This window comes from Macaca nemestrina, chromosome 14 (assembly GCF_043159975.1).
Source record: "Macaca nemestrina isolate mMacNem1 chromosome 14, mMacNem.hap1, whole genome shotgun sequence".
In the NCBI taxonomy this organism is placed as follows: domain Eukaryota; kingdom Metazoa; phylum Chordata; class Mammalia; order Primates; family Cercopithecidae; genus Macaca; species Macaca nemestrina.
Genome location: NC_092138.1, coordinates 17,224,778 through 17,241,129, shown reverse-complemented (window position 1 = coordinate 17,241,129; position 16,352 = coordinate 17,224,778). Strand labels below are relative to the sequence as shown.

The 16,352-nt window shown below is 37.1% G+C and overlaps 1 long non-coding RNA gene across 2 annotated transcripts in view; it reads right to left on the bottom strand.

Moving 5' to 3' along the window:
- Positions 1–417: 417 nt before the first annotated feature.
- The window catches only part of LOC105498735 (uncharacterized), a 234,283-nt gene continuing 218,348 nt past the window's right edge, over positions 418–16,352 (bottom strand). The window contains exons 16-17 of one of the 2 annotated variants that reach the window (XR_011612402.1): positions 4,541–4,581; positions 418–607 (exon numbers count right to left, since the gene is read on the bottom strand). This is a non-coding gene — a long non-coding RNA (uncharacterized lncRNA). The remainder of the gene's footprint in view (positions 608–4,540; positions 4,582–16,352) is intronic. The other variant, XR_011612399.1, reaches the window with a different exon arrangement.

Genomic DNA, 16,352 nt, shown 5'->3' with positions numbered 1-16,352 from the left:
TTCTTGCTTGGAGTGTGTACTGCAATACAGGCACAGAGGCGTACCAGAAAGGGTGAGGCCAGCGCATGGAGGGCAGCGCAATAAATTGCTGTGGGCTGATCCAACACCAGAACATGTGAGCTATTAAACTTTGGCAGCTATTTTATTTTTCCCTTATGGAGTTTCAGACCTGTCTTGTACACTGAGATAGGTTTCATCTGGTTAAAACTTGTGTCGTATTTAAACTTCCTTCAGATCCACGGAGTTGGAGGGGAAAAAAATAAAAATAAACCTAGCATATCCCATAACACGCTGAAATGATGTTGGGGGTGGGAGAGGGGCAGTCATTGTGCCCAGATAATGTTGTCATACTTTGTAAAGCCTTTAATGCTGGAATTTATTTATTAATGATGCATGGGTTATTACCCACCATCTGTCTTGTGTTAGCAGTGGGCTGTTTCAGATTATGGTAATGTGTTTCTGATTTGAGTTGTGTTGAAAGCCAGAACAAGGCATCTCATGTGCAGTCCTCTTTGAGGCCTGCTGTTTTCAATTCCTCTTCACATAAAGGGCTTTTATTTGATTTGTTATGGGGATTTTTTCTTCTGTTGCCAAAACAGCTGCAAGCCTGGAAGGGAATAAGACACAGAGCCACATCAAACTTGTTAGCTTGTAAAAAAAAAAAAAAAAAAAAAAGACAGAATGTTCTAGGAACCAGAAAAAATAGAAGGATGTGGGAGAGTATGTGGAAAGGAGAGAAGGAGAGAGAGAGAAAGAAACTTTAGTAGCCTAGTGGATTGGCTTTCATATTTTAAAATGTGTACAGATATATTTTGTTATTTAAGTATCATAGGTTAAAATGCATTGTATTTAATTTATTATGCCCATTCACACCCAATGGAATGGCTTTCTTTTCAATCGTTTTAATAGTCTGTATGCTAGCACAAAAGCAATACATAAAAGTCCCCAATGAGCTAGCCGCCCTTTAGGCATCAAAGCAAACACCCAGTTGTTTAAGCTTGATTTTTTAAAATGTACTGAACACATTCATATTTGTGCACAAATAAAAAAAGGAATAGGTGACAGGCATCCTGATCAAAGTTCTTTGTCTCTGTTTCTCCCTCTCGCATGGCTATGGGTCGGCAAACTTCTAGATCACCCAGTAGCAATGTTGATGGAAATGCCCTATATCTTCTTTCTTCAATATGATAGCCGCAAGCTACTTAAGCTGAGCACTTGACATGTGGCCAGAGTAACTACTTAAATTTTTAATTTTATATGATTTTAATTAATTTTAATTTAAATACTTATGTGTGGATAATTATCACTGTCTTAGAGAGTGTAGTTCTAGAATTAACTAAATAAGAGGCTATTTCTTCCCTCTGATATAAAGTAAAAGTCATTGCACATTACTTATGGCTACAGCTTACTTTTAAACTAAAGAATTTGTTTGAAAGCTTTTTCCCTGATGTATTATTCAAAGTTACTAGTGCCAAGGCTGTCTCTCGGAAGGCCACTGGCAAGTTCTTTCTTGAACCAAGTGCATAAATACTCTATTGAAATATGGATTTAGGCAAAAACTTAATGTTTCTCGTGACAAATAAACAACCATAAGAACTGTAACCAGAGCTTTCAAATAATAACAAATCATCTAATGCTAAGTATATTCAAGAACTTATTTTAAATTTATTGGCTACAATTCTCTCAATTCACATTGAACAATGACTAATTGCTTGTGGAACATATGGCGCATTCACAGATAAGCTCAAAACCATTTGAAATTGACTTTGTGCACACAAACACTCTACTGTCCAGAGTTTTGTTCATCGACTTTTTAGAAATTATATTTACTAAAACATATAAGCATATTTTGGAGTATCTTTTGTTGTAGATCTTCTTTTCTACAACTTTCCTGCTGACGGAGAAGAGGCTGTAGAGAGATAAGGAGATAAAGAGATATGGCAATCACAAGATACCTGTTTACCATTATCTGGTGCCTTTGCCTCCTAGACACACTACACTGCATTTCCCAACCACCCTTGCAGGGACCATGCAACTGAGTTCTAGTCAATGGAATATGAATGGAAATAATGTATTCCATGTCAAGACCTGACATTAATGTACTTTCTGCATAACCCTCCTCTTCTTTTATCAGATGCAGAAAATCCAGCAAATAACCCATTATTTGGGAAGATAGCCATTAGAGGAAGTGAATCTAGATCCTGAGTAACAGAGTGAAGCAGAGCCATCTTTCCCAATGACACAAAATTAGACTGTGATTGAAAGAAAGAAAAGGATCTCTGTTTTGCTTAAAGTCGTTGTGATTTGGAGGCTTTTTGTTTTTTTCTTTTGTTTATTTTTTGTAATTTTAAAGTCGTTGTGATTTGGAGGTTTTTTGTTTTGTTTTCTTTTGTTTATTTTTTGTAATTTTACCCCTAGCTACTCTACATCCTGGAAGAGTAGTCGTAACAAGGAGAACCTCCTGCAGTGTGATCTCTACTAATGCTCTGTCCCTTGGCTTTGTTATTTAAAACCCTACTTCTAACGGTATACCTAGAGTTGTTCATATTCAAGAAACTGAACTTACATTATCCAAGTAAGAAAGATACTACATAAAAAAATGCAATATCAATTTATGTTTATATAAAACAAAATATAGAATTGACACATAGATTACATTTTAACTAAAATATTATTTTCATGTAGTAAAGTCAAAGTGGCAAGTCAAATATATGGCTAAGTCAGATGGGCCCTCTCAGAGCATCTTCTGCATCGCCGTAAAAATGACCATGGCTTTGTTCATAAGGCTTTGGCGAATTTTGCCTGGTTCCTGTTATCATCCTTCTTCTGGATACTTTTACTCTTGGCGTTCTGCCCCTATAACCTCTCTCCTGCCTGGACTTACCTTCTCAGACCATCCAGCTCAGATTGATGACTCAACTGGGTGGCCTGCTTGGCTTGTTATTTTGAATTCTCCATAATGTCCTGTCCTACTTCTGTATATTGAGGCTGTGGACTTTTCCTGCCTTGTCCTTCACTGATCTGAACTTTTAATATATTACAGTCTCAGCTTAAAGTCTGTATTTGTGATTCCTTCTCATGTGAATAAGGGTTCAACCTAAATAATAATTGGAAGGTGACTGAGCAGGCATAATGAACTGGCTGTTTGTATCCTTCCAAAATTTATATGTTGAGGCAATAATATCCAACACCATGGGTCTTGGAGATGGAGATTTTGAGACATCATTAAAATTACATGAGGTCTGGGCAAGGGGAGGGAGAACATCAGAACAAAAAGCTAATGCATGTGGGGCTTAATACCTAGGTGATGAGGTGATAGGTGCAGCAAACCACCATGACACACGTTTACCCATGTAATAAACCTACACTGCCTGCACATATATCTCAGAACTTAAATAAATAAATAAATAAATAAAGTTACATGAGGTCCTAAGGGTGAGGCCCTTATGATGGGATTAGTACCCTTATAAGAAGAGTTACCAGAAAGCTTGTTCTCACTCTCTCTCCATGTCACACTCCCAAAAAGATTAGGTGAGGACACAGTGAGATGGCAGTCACCTACAAGCCAAGATAACAGGCTTCAGGATAAAACCTATCTTGCCAATACCTTGATCTTGGTCTTTCAGCCTCCAGAATTGTGATAATTTTTTAGGGTTTAAGCTCCCCAGTCTATAGTATTTTGTTATTGCAAAATGTAAGCTGAGAAATAACATATATATCTTTCCTCTTTGTTGCAAATTTGATGCCAAGAAGACTAATACAGTAGGTGATTAAAGCAAGGAGTGATTGTTGGATCTTGCTGGTGAAAATTAATAAATTAAATATGTACCACAAGCCAACCAGGATGGAGAGGTTCTGTTAGTCGTCATTGACTTCTCATTTTACAATATTGTGGACACATTAAATTTAGTTTCAGGTTGTCTCTTTTTTTCTGGAAATAATGTTAACCACTCCTTTTGTATTAATATTGCTTAAATTTTTACAATTTAAAAATTTAACTTTAAATTTTAGCTTGTAGAGTACAGTCTATCCTATCCTGATATCAGTGAAAGAGGACCTAGATTAGGGTTAAATATATCTCAGTTGTTTCGTTTCCAAGATATTGTGGGTAGACCTTATCATCATATCCATATATTGACTAGGAGAGGCTGTAATATATATCTTAATTTGAAAGATTCGTTGTAAGTCATAAAATAGACCCCAAGGTTTTCTGAGTTCTCAAAGCCAACTGTTACAGTCAAAATATAAGGTGGTATATCTGTTTATACTGAATCAGTAAGTCATGGATACTCAAGGATAATTTTCCAGATACAGTATAAGAAATATTACATTATAGTAACCAATGAAATGATTGGGGAAAATTTAGAGGGGAGCAATTTGTTATACTAAAATGCAATGGTACCAAAATGTGTTATGATCACGAAAGAGCAGTTTGTTGGAATAAAAGCTAAATTTAAAGATCAAACATTTAAAGTCTAGAAAGACCAACTAGTTAAAATTTTTAAACCTTATATTCTGTATATCAAATGATAATACTCACAGAACAGATGGAGGCAGGAAACTTTAGGTCTGTGCTCACATCTATGGAAAACCAATATAAAACAGGAGACTGAAGTCAAGTGATCGCTTAAAGGATATTGGCATATAAGTAGCACAAAAACATACATTATGCTTCCAATTTAGTGACATTTTTACATTTATAGAATAAATTACTGAAAAGCACCTTCTATTACTTTGATAATCAAATTATTATGGAATACATATTTAGACAACATTTTTTATCATTTTAAAACTCCCTTTTTTAATATTATCAAAATGCTAAAAAGCTTGCAAAATCCCACAATTAACTAAATATAGAAAGGAGACAGAAATACACTTCATGAATTTTAAGTTAAAAAATGTCAAAATATAAACTCCAAAGTAAATGTTCCCATAAGGACAGTTTTATCTGCATCAGAATCATTTGTTTCCCTTATTCAAATGATGAATATAGAGTTGAAGGAAAGAACTCAGGCCAATTAATGTTGCACAACCCCAACATGTATAGAAAATGGATAAAATCTGTGGTGTTTTCAGGTTGTGGTTAGCCATGCTGAACTCTGGACTGTATGCCCTTTCTTTACTCTGTTTCATAGGCATGTTGGTTACTGCAGGCTGCCTATCCTGGGCCCTACTAATCCTGGATTCCACCTGGATTCAACCAGTGGGCAACCCCCAGGGAAAGCTGGAGAACGTACATGGGAAATGAGACATTCTATCTCTCCCTCAAGGCTGCCTCTAGCAACCTTTGAATGCAGCTGTGTGTTCTCCATATTTCATACCCCCATGGCAAAACCTGCCACAATTCCATATTATTTCTGGAATCCTTGGACCCAAGGCAGCCCCTATTTAGCTTATCTCTTCTCTTTGCCCTTCTAACAAGGGGTAGTATCAGCTTCCTATTTGTTTAATCTCTGGGTTTTCTTGCCATCTCCTATATAACTCCAAGGTCTATCACCATTTGCCTGAATTAAATTCCTTTTGCTTTACGTTGTTACAAGGTGTGGTTGGACCATGATTGATGGGTTAACTATGTTTTCTCTAAGATGTAGAAGCTTTCTACTGCTTGTTGGCTACTCTACAGAGACAGGTAGAATCAGGATCACACGGCGGATGTGAAAGGAGCACAATAAAACAAAAACTATTTCTTCAGGATTAAAGAGATCAGTCAATTCAATGAGTTAAATGTCTACATTATATGTAGATGATATTTAATATTCCTTAGTATAATACAATTCACTAGAAAATGGATAGATCCATTCTTAATTTGGTCCAAGGGAGCTCAAAATTCCAAAAACTTAAAAGGATTGTTATAATATTCTATACCCCTAAAGCCACCCTGTGTTGACAAGACAGTTTAGGCCATTGTTTGTTACAAACTTTGAAGGTTAGACATCTCTATAAAATAGCCTTCCTTTCTAACCACCAGAGAATAAAAATGAGGATCAGTGAGTCACTTTATTCCTAAATATATTGCTACCAAACCAAGCTAAGTCATAGAAAATAAAATACAATTAAATAGTAGGCTGATATATTGTCTTGGATGTGATGTAGTAGATGATAACTTTTTAAAAATACCGTAACAACTTTATCCTTATGTAAAATCCCAGGGAATGATATTGTGGCATCATCAAAAGAAAAGCTGGACAAACATGAATGATCCTCTATCTATAATCCTCTACTATGAAGGCTTTGATAAAGCCCAAGTATATATGTTTCACATAATAACCTCTAATATTGTTAGCAACAGCATCTTCTTTGATAATTATGTCAAACCTCCAACATGCCACCTGTTGCTTATTACCTCCAATACTGTTAATATAAATATATGTATACAAATATATATAATTATTATTTACATATATTTCTAAGTCATATAAATTATTTTGCCAAACAGCCATCATTCCCATGGTTAATACCATTACCTGTCTTAAAGTCTGCAATAACTGTTGCTAATAAAATGAAACATAAAACATCAATGAAGAAACTCTCATTCACTGCTGGCGGTAATGTAAAATGGTACAACCACTTAGGAAGACTATTTGATAACTGTTTACAAACCTAAAACATATTCTTAACTATATGATCCAGAAATTGGGCTCCTTTCTATTTACCCAAGTGAGTTCAAAACCATGTCTGCACAAAAAAAAAACTGCACATGGATGTTCATAGCAGCTTTATTCATAATTGCTAAAACTTGAAAACCACCAAGTGGCCCATCAGTAGATGGATAGATAAGTAAACTGTGGTACATCCAGACAACAGGATATTATTCGACACTCAAAAGAAATGAGCTACCAAGCCACAAAAAGACATGGAGGAAGTTTAAATGCATACTACTAAATGAAAAAAAGTCACTCTGAAAAGGCTACATTCTGTATATAACTTTCTGGAAAAGGCAAAACTGTGGAAATAGTCAATCAGAGGTTGCCAAGGGCTTGGGGGCAGGGTGGAATGAATAAGTGGAGCATAGGAGATTTTAGGGCAGCAAAACTGTTCTGTATAATACTGTGGGGGTACATATCATTATATATTTGCCAAAAACCTTTAGAATATACAACACCAACAGTGAATACTAATGTAACCTGCGGGCTGGGAGTGATAATGATGTGTCAGCATCCATTCAACAATTATAATAAATGTACCAGTCAGGCCAGATCTGAGTTGACTACCTTATTTAGTTACCTAAAGCCTACCAGTCTCTCTCACACTACATTCCCTGTTATCAACACTGGGTCGTGCAGTAAGAAATAAAAAAAATCGTTACTACTGATTTGCCCAATTTATAAAGTAAGCCCTTAGAACTAACTAGTTAATATTCATGGGTTTGATAACTTGCAAGCAGTCCAACCCAGAAGGCCTATACCTGTAGTGATTTAGAATGACTGAAGTCAGGATTTGCATTAGACAGCAGAGCTGCTGGGCTGTGGTAAGGAAGAACTCCACTAATAATCAAGCACAGCCTACAGTCCCAAACCTAAAGCTCCAAGCAGTTTTTATCTTCTGTTCTCTATCACCTAAGCTCTCTCTACACACACACACACACACACACAGATTTGATTATTTGAAATTGAATACAGCCTTGGCTAAAATCAAAATGGTGTCCGACACACTGTAGATGCTGAAGAAATCTTTTTTTGGCTTGATAGTTTGCATCTCCATCTGTCGTATTCCTTCCCTCACAACTTTTCTTTTCTTTTTTTTTTTTTTTTTTTTTTGAGATGGAGTCTTACTCTGTTGCCCAGGCTGGAGTGCAGTGGCATGATCTCGGCTCACTGCAACCTCTGCTTCCCATGTTTAAGTGATTCTCCTGCTTCAGCCTCCCAAGTAGCTGAGATTACAGGTGCCTGCCATCATCCCTGACTAATTTCCATATTTTTAATAGAGACGGGATTTCACCCTTTTGGCCAAGCTGGTCTCGAACTCCTGACTTCAGGTGATCCACCCGCCTTGGCCTCCCAAAGTGCTGGGATTACAGGCATGAGCCACTGCACCCAACCCTCTCACAACTTTTCTACACTTCTCTTATATTTCTCTCTTGCACAATTCTCACGCTGATGTGTCACACAGCATAATTATTTATGTTAGCATATCCTAACAAATCAATACCCTCTTTCAATAAATACATACACCAAGTGGCCTTCTTAAATTTTCTTTGAAATTTCACAATAAATTAAATATCATATACCACGAAACAATAAAATCAATGAGATTTTAAAGAAAAAAATACTTTTAATTTGAAAGACAAAACTTTTAATTTTCCTCTTTGTTCACATAGTATCAATGTGAACAAAGATTCACATTGTCACAAGATTTTCTCCTCTAGGTTGTATAAAACATAAAACAAACTGGCATGTAAACCAAATATGCTTTGGTTGTATTTTAGAGTCAGAAATAGAGTAAAACCAAATAATGCACATATTATCATGTTATATTATAGATCACAGACTATATTAACATGATGAATATTCTTTTTTACTTTTACATGACTCCTACCCCCTAAATTCTGCTATGCACATCAGGGCCACGCCCTCTCTTCAACACATTGAGAAGCAAGGTCTTGTGCTGACTACTTGACAATCTTGTATCTGTCCAAAGGTGCTGTCTTAATTCAGTTATCAATAGTCTGTATACATCATTTCTGATAACTGTTCAAAATTCCTATAACCACATGTAGATAAAGGCTCAGTAACAAGAAACAGAAGAAATGTCTTTTCTGGTTTGGTAAAAAAAGAAGATGCAACCTCTGGCTTGTGTTTGTATTGTTTTGTTTTCCAGAATTTTCTACTTAGTCATTTTTAAAAGCTGAGGTTTTAAGACACATTTTGGCTTTAATGGTCTTTAACACTAATACCAAGATTCTGGAAGAAGGCCCTTTCTAAAGTTTTTGCTCAATTGTAAACAGAACCTTTAAGTCTGGTACAATCTGAATTGAGTCTATCACGCAGTTTATTTTTTGGGTGTCATGTTAATCAAACATAAATTCTAAGATTATGAATTCTAAACGGATGCTTCAGCTTGGAAGAGATTCAAAAAGTGATCTAGTATAAACTGACATGGGAAAAGAGGGATATAAAATGCAGATAAATTGGGAACAGTTTGGTAGGTTGGCCTCAACATGAAAGAGTTGAGAAAAAATCTGGTTAACACAGTGCTGGCTTGATAGGGCTACTAAGTGAAGAAAAGGATAATGAAGAGAAAGTAGATGAAGAGAGTTAGCAGAAATTGTGGTTCATCTCATGGACTGACCCCTAATAGGGATACAGAATCCAAAATGTCCAGCAGAAACGTGGTAGGTTATCAAAGAGTGCAAAAGCCCTTTCCAATCACAAATACGTACGTCAGTATGTCAGGAATCAGTAGAAGAAAAGAGGAAACTTGTAACACAAGAGAAAGAGCTTCCAAGAGCAATGGTGAGCTCTTCACTGCCGCTGAGCATGTGAACAACCTTGTTCATTTTTGCCAACAAGAGAATTTCTTAGAACCCACCCCTACTCTCTTAATTGTATTTCTTCTTCTGATTTAAAACAATATTCTATTCATAAGTATATTCTAAGAACGTTCTTTTTAAATTCATTTGTCACATTTTATTGAGCATCTATTATATGCTCAGCACTGTTCTCGGAGTCAGGGTTATATCAGTGAACGACTCAGAAAAAAAATACTGCTAACATAGAATATACTTCATTTTGAGCAGTTCTCCCACTCCAACACTTTTGACCCACTTTACCCATGCTGTATTATCCTCCATAATATGTTTATTATCTCAAATAAACATTTCTTCATAAATATATATAATACATATATATTTGTGCATATATAGGTATACATGTGTATATATGTAAATCTATGTGTGTGTGCATATGTATATATAGGGGTGTGAGTGTGTGTATCAGATTCAAATAAAGGCCAAGGAGGATAATACAGCATGGCAAAGCGGGTCAAAAGTGTTGGAGTGGGAGAACTGCTATTTAAAAAGAGAAATCATAGATGACCTCACTTAAAGTTGTATGTAAGCTGAAACCTAAAGGAAGAGAGGGAGCAAGTCATGAGTACATTGGAAGAGGAGCATTAGAGCATTCCAGGCAGAGTGAACAGAAAATGCAAAGGTGTCAGGAGCCTTTGAGGAACCTCAAAGAGGTAAGGGTGACAACAAAAGGATCACAGAGGGAGAGAGAAATACAAAACTAGGTTAGAGAGGTAGTACATGTTGTGTCTGTGTGAGGGCTCAGAGGCTCTGTTTTTTGCTCTGAAGCCACTGGAGAGATTTAGCGAGGAGACACATGCTCAGTGGGAGATGTCCAGGCAATCGCTCTGGCTGCAATGTTGAAGATCAACTGAAAGGCACCAGGGACAGAAGAAGGCAGAGAATGAGGAGGCTATTGAAATGATCCAAGTAAGAGATGACTGTAGTTTAGACCAAGGTGCTAGAGGGAGCAATGGGGATAAATGGCTGGACACCAGATACATTTAAGGTAAAGTCATCAAAATGTGCTGATGGGTTTGGATATGAGGTGTGAGAGAGAGAGAAGAGTAAGAACAGTGCCAATGTTTCTGGCCTAAGGATATAGAAGAGGGCCTCTGATGGTTAATACTGAGTGTCAACTTGATTGGATTTAAGGACGCAAAGTATGGTTCCTGGGTGTGTCTGTGAGAGTATCGCCAAAGGAAATTAACATTTGAGTCAGTGGACTGGGAAAGGCCGAGGCAGACTCACCCTCAATCTGGGTAGGCACCATCTAATCAGCTGCCAGCATGGCTAGGATAAAAGCAGGCAGAGGAACATGGAAGGACTAGACTGGCTGAGTCTTCTGGCCTCCATCTTTCTCCTCTGCTGGATGCTTCCTAACCTCGAACATCAGACTCCAAGTTCTTCAGTTCTTGGACTCTTGAACCTACACCAGTGGTTTGCCAGGGGCTCTTGGGCCTTCAGCCACAGACTGAAGGCTGCACTGTCAGCTTCCCTGCTTTTGAGGTTTGGGGACTCAGGCTGGCTTCCGGGCTCATCAGTTCACAGATGACCTATTGTGGGACTTCACCTTGTAATTATGTGAGTCAATACTCCTTAATAAATTCCTTTTCATATATACATCTATCCTATTAGTCCTGTCCCTTTAGAGAACCCTGACTAATACAGAGTCCATGTATTAACATTGGAGGTTCTAGAGGAGAAGCAGGTTTGAGGGTGGAAATAGGGTCTCTGATTTGAAAATGTTAACTTTGAAATGTCTATTTTAACTCCAAAAGAAAATCTAGGATAGGCCAGGTACTCATGCCTGCCATCTCACCACTTTAGGAGGCTGAGCTAGAAGGATCACTTAAGGCCAGGAGTTTGAGACCAGCCAGGGTAACATAGCAGGACACATTTGCTACAAAATAATTTTTAAAATAGCCAGGTATGGTGGCAGGCATCTGTAGTCCCAGCTACTTGGGAGGCTGAGGCAGGAAGATTCCTTGAGCCCAAGAGTTTCAGGCTTCAGTGAGAAATGATCACCTATCCCTACAAAATAAAATAAGACCAGGCACGGTGGCTCATACCTGTAATTCCAGCGCTTTGAGAGGTCGAGGTGAGCAGTGAGGTCAGGAGATCGAGACCATCCTGGCCTACATGGTAAAACCCTACCTCTACAAAAAATCCAAAACATTAGCCAGGCATGGTGGCACGTGCCTGTAGTCCCAGCTACTCATGAGGCTGAGGCAGGAGAATAGCTTGAACCTGGGAGGCGGAGGTTGCAGTGAGCTGAGATCGCGCCACTGCATTCCAGTCTGAGTGACAGAGTGAAACTCCATCTCAAAAAATAGTACATAAATAAATAAATAAATAAATAAATAAATAAATAAAATAAAATTTGGTGTAGACAAGCATGTATGCAATTTTCAAGAGAGGTCTGAATTGGGAATATATGTTTGGAAAAATCTAAGACTGTGAATATTATTTTAAATGAGGTTGTAAAACATTTCCAAGGAAAATTGTAAACATAAAGGAGAAAAGAAGTCTAAGGACCGCTTTTAGTTCTATCTAAATTCATTGGTCAGAGAGATAAGAGAAGGACAAAAAGGCTTAAGAAGGACTAGTCAGGGAGGCAGAAGAAGCCAACAAGAAGGTTGGTGTCCCAGAAACCAAGTGAAACAAGTGTGTAAGAAAGAGAGTGATCACCTGTGTCAGTTGCTGTTGATTGGTCTAGAAAGGTCATTGGATTTGGCAACATGGATCCATTAAGGATTTTTCTTTCCAAACATGGGGTTTTGCTCTGTCATACAGGCTGGAGTGCAGTGGCACAGTCATACCTCATGGCAGCCTTCAACTACTGGGCTTAAGGGATACCCACCCGCCCCCCGCTCAAATAAGCCTTCCCAGTTGCTGGGACTACAGGCAGGTACCACCACACCTATCTAATTTTTAGGTTTTCTTTAAATATAGTGTCTTGCTTTGTTGCCCAGGCTGGTCTCAAATTCCTGGACTCAAAGGCTTTTCCCATGTAGTTGGGAATACAGGCCATCAGTAACTATGCCCACCTCATTAAGGATATAAGCAAAAGATATTTTGGTTACATGGAAAGAATTAAAGCCTAATTTGAAAAAGTTTGCTAGATTTTTTTTTCATATATGCATAGCTGTGACTGACTGTACACTCATGCATGTGTAAGATACACATAGAATCACATCAAGTGATCAGGAAATTAATACTATCATGTGGCTGAACAGTGAATAAAGACTATGCTTTTTGTTATGAAGAAAAAAATTCCCAAAAGGCAATAATTTGGAAATGCTTTTGATATTATGGTTCTAATATTTATGCAAAAATATGAGTGACATTAAGTTTTTTTTAAGATGAACATTATTATTATTTTTTATTATTATACTTTAAGTTCTAGGGTACATGGGCACAACATGGAGGTTTGTTACATATGTATACATGAGCCATGTTGGTGTGCTGCATCCATTAACTAGTCATTTACATTAGGTATATCTCCTAATGCTATCCCTCCCCGCTACCCCCTGCCCACAATAGGACCCAGTGTGTGATGTTCCCCTTCCTGTGTCCAAGTGATCTCATTGTTCAATTCCCACCTATGAGTGAGAACATGCGGTATGTGGTTTTGTGTTCTTGCGATAGTTTGCTGAGAATGATGGTTTTCAGCTGCATCCATGTCCCTACAAAGGACACAAACTCATCCTTTTTTATGGCTGCATTGTATTCCATGGTGCATATGTGCCACATGTTCTTAATCCAGTCTGTCACTGATGGACATTTGGGTTGATTCCAAATCTTTGCTATTGTGAATAGTGCCACAGTAAACATATGTGTGCATGTGTCTTTATAACAGCATGACTTATACTCCTTTGGGTATATCCCCAGTAATGGGATGGCTGAGTCAAATGGTATTTCTAGTTCTAGATCCTTGAGGAATCGCCACACTACTTTCCTCAATGGTTGAACTAGTTTACAGTCCCACCAACAGTGTAAAAGTGTTCCTATTTCTCCACATCCTCTCCAGCACCTGTTGTTTCCTGAGTTTTTAATGATTGCCATTCTAAATGGTGTGAGATGGTATCTCATTGTGGTTTTGATTTGCATTTCTCTGAGTGATGATGGGCATTTTTTTCATGTGTCTCTTGGCTGTATGAATGTCTTCTTTTGAGAAGTGTCTGTTCCTATCCTTTGCCCACTTTTTGATGGGGTTGTTTGTTTTTTTCTTGTAGATTTGGGTGAGTTCTTTATAGGTCCTGGATATTAGCCCTTTGTCAGATAAGTAGATTGCAAAAATGTTCTCCCATTCTGTAGGTTGCCTGTTCACTCTGATGGTAGTTTCTTTTGCTGTGCAGAAGCTCTTTAGTTTAATTAGATCCCATTTGTCAATTTTGGCTTTTGTTGCCATTGCTTTTGATGTTTTAGACATGAAGTCCTTGCCCATGCCTATGTCCTGAAGGGTATTACCTAGGTTTTCTTCTAGGGTTTTCATGGTTTTAGGTCTAACATTTAAGTCTCTAATCCATCTTGAATTAATTTTTGTATAAGGATTAAGGAAAGGATCCAGTTTCACCTTTCTACTTATGGCTAGCTAATTTTCCCAGCACCATTTATTAAATAGGGAATCCTTTCTCCATTTCTTGTTTTGTCAGGTTTGTCAAAGATCAGATGGCTGTAGATGTGTGGTATTATTTCTGAGGGCTCTGTTCTGTTCCATTGGTCTATCTCTCTGTTTTGGTACCAGTACCATGCTGTTTTGGTTACTGTAGCCTTGTAGTATAGTTTGAAGTCAGGTAGCGTGAGGCCTCCAACTTTGTTCTTTTGGCTTAGGATTGTCTTGGCAATGTGGGGTCTTGTTTGGTTCCATATGAACTTTAAAGCAATTTTTTCCAATTTTGTGAAGAAAGCCATTGGTAGCTTAATGGGGATGGCATTGAATCTAAAAATTACCTTGGCTCATGGATAGGATAAAATTGCCCACTTTTATTGTACTTATAACCATACACATTTGATATCAAGCCTCTTCTTTTATGCTGTCTCTAATAATTTGGAAATGTTTTTGATATTATGGTTCTAATATTTATGCAAAAATATGAGTGACATTAAGATATTTTTTAAAACTCCATATCTTTCCAGATGATGTCATTCTAAATTAAAAGAAAATTAAATTGACCTATGCATTTATTTTGATAAAAACTAATATTTGGAAGGTGGTAAGTACTAAAGTTGACTAACCATGCTCTGTCGTATCAAGTACCATTATAGTTTTTTTTAAATGATAATTTGATTTTTATAATATATCCATTGTCTTATTATTAGCTATTTTATTTTCATCCTCTTGCTAAAGAGTAAGGCAGAAGGAGTTTTTAATATTTCAGTTACAAGCAAACTCCAAGTGTTAATATGGCTAATATTCTATAGTATGACATAAACTCCAGTAGGTTTCTATTACAACGTAACTGTCCAATAAAATGTGATATAAATATATGAATCAGAGATCAAGCAATGGCTCTTGAAACAACTATCTCATACCAGGAAGAAAGTCCTGATTTTAACACACTATGATGTGTACAAGAACTCTGATTACCACACAACTCAACATATCCATCATCTTTAATGAGGTCCCAAGTTTTAACTATATTGGGTATTTTTCATCTCCTACTCTAGAAATAGAGATTAAGGTTGAAGATATATAAACAAGATATCAAATTTTTGAAAGATGACAGGATTAATATTAATTTAAAGGGAATGTTGGCACGTATTTAAATATCGGACATCATGTGTAGAGAAAATGTCCATTTTCATCTGGTAAATCACAGCTTTCAGTGTCTCTGTGTCTCCTTCCTGTCTCCTTCAAGTTAAAAGGTGTTCTATAGAGCTTTCAGGTCCTCTTTTTGTAATCAGAGTTTGTGGAACCATCTTTACAAAAATAAAGCACACACTCTGATGCTGCTGAATAGACAAGAAGAGAGATAGGTAAATCACAGAATCACATGGATTCATCCCAAGTGGCATGGAATTTGAGAGAAAAAAATGTACTCAAGGAACAAGGGGGAACTGCTCGGGCTGAAAAGTGAAAAGGTCACTCAAGTTTGTATTTCACATCTCTAGTCTTTCAAGTAGATCAAAGGTGCTTGTCTTTGTGTGACTGATTCATGGGGTTGCCAGATGACCACATATGGCAGGGCAGCCTTCGTTTTAAGAACCTGCCCTACCTGCTGTTCTCCTTAGGGGTCCTGACTTCCTATTGACCTTGCCTGTCTTATTCTGGCTGCTCCATGCAACATGGGGAGAAAAGGAAAACTTTGATTTTAGTTTCTTAGGGGATGTTGCACATTTTAGATAAATAATTGTAAGATTTTCAATTTTCTTTTGCTTCATTCACCAGAGATTACCCAGAGTTTTCAAGAAGAAAATGTTTCCAAGATAACTATTTGTAGGGTCTCAAAAAATTTTACATTTGAAACACCTTGGCCTGATGCCCAGGAAAGCATTCCTATGTCTCAGCACATGAAAATCTCAATCTTACTTTCTAGAAGAGCAAACTAGACTAATACGCTTTGTTTGAAACTTGAAGATAATTGGGGGAAGAAAAAGAAAACTCTAAAGAGAAGTAGAGTTGAAGGAAGTTAGGAAACGTGGACTACTATGATGGCATTTATTGCAGAGTGTTAGAGTTGCAAAGTGTTTTTTACTTATGTTATAAAATTAGTTCACATTTTTAGTCCCCAAATCAACTATATTACTGATAATGAATATTAGAAAACTGTTTATGATATTACCTTATTACTTTACATTTTTTACAAAACTGTATCAATCATTTTTTATTAAGTGAATTGTT